Source organism: Quercus suber, unplaced genomic scaffold, assembly GCF_002906115.3.
Source record: "Quercus suber isolate HL8 unplaced genomic scaffold, Cork oak 2.0 scaffold_8, whole genome shotgun sequence".
NCBI lineage: Eukaryota > Viridiplantae > Streptophyta > Magnoliopsida > Fagales > Fagaceae > Quercus > Quercus suber.
The window spans coordinates 1,847,996-1,849,422 of NW_027069474.1; positions in this window are offsets into that span (position 1 = coordinate 1,847,996).

Sequence of the window (1,427 nt, forward strand, 5' to 3'; positions counted from 1 at the left end):
ACAACAAAATAAGGATGCTCAAGCTTTCATAATTGGGTATTTTCTTTTCTCTCTTATATGCCCATGCATGATATGCTTAAAAAAAAAATATGCAAAGAACATAAAAAGTAAAAGAATCAAAATGCTTTTAATATGGTTGTAAATGTGTTTCTAGGAGATGTGGGAGTTATATGATGTACCTCAAAGGTAATAGTCCCCATTAAACAATTATGATTGTGTGTGATTGTGTTTAATCCTCCAATATCATTACTTGTCATATAATGATGCTCTTTCTCTATTGCAAAAGTTTTACACACAACACGCATAATCTTTCCTACCTTTGATACTATTGTACAGATGATTTAGCCATTATAATGAATACATGTGGTAGCATATGCACTCTAAACTGTCCAAACTTGTTTTGAAATAAAATTTACATGTTTAGTGTGTTTTGATCTAAGAATGCTTTGCACCTAGAGTTGAGGATGTGTTTTTTTTTTTTTAACATGTTGTCGACGCCCGAGCCGCAAACAGCTAGAAAATTGTTGTTGGGCCTTTGTTCAACCACCTACAATGGTGACGCTCACATGTGCGCCGGGCCCATTGGATGCCCCACTCGATGATGGCGTGGTTTGCGTGGTGCTTCAGGTGCTCTCTCTCTCGGTAGAGGAGGATATTTATCTACCTTTAGAGGTACATTAAGAATCTTGGCCAAATTTTAAGGTAATTACCAAATGTAAGTGAAGTCGCCACCAATCATTAGGTTTTTTGAAGGTGTGATTGGTCACCTATTTCTAGTTGATTTTATTACCAATCCTAGGCTAAGAAAAAATGGCATTTTTCCTAATCTAACGTGAATGGAAAAAAATCTTAATTCTTGAGTCCGGAAGTTTGGTTACGTGTGGGGAAGGTGTTAGGCGCCCCACAATGCATCTCCAAGGCCAGTTCTTTGTTTTGATAAAACCTTAATTTTCGGAGATTGACAGTTTAAAACATGATTTTAGCATTGGATTTCGAGGCTTTGCATGCATGGGAGGGCTTTGAGGTTTGGCTTTTGAATGGGTGTGGTCCCAATCTATGCTTTCCTAAGGCATTTGGGCAAAGTACAGATTTCCACGGTGAAAATCAGGTGACATGTCACCTTACTTTTGCTGCAAAAATTACGCATTGTTTTGCCTTGGGTGACATGGACTGTGACAATCACACCGTAAGGGGCAAGCAAGTATATTTATACATACATCATGCACAATGCAAGCACACAAAGCAAGAAAGTAAATACCTACATCCCTAGAGCATGGCCCAAAATATAGGTGTAGTAAAGTAAATAGGGGTTACCTACTCTAAAGATGAGGACGAAAGGTACATGACATGATATACCTAATACAACCCATCTAAGAGAGAAAAGTGGGGGGGGGGGGGGGGGGGAGGAAGAAAGGGGGCTTAAAAGA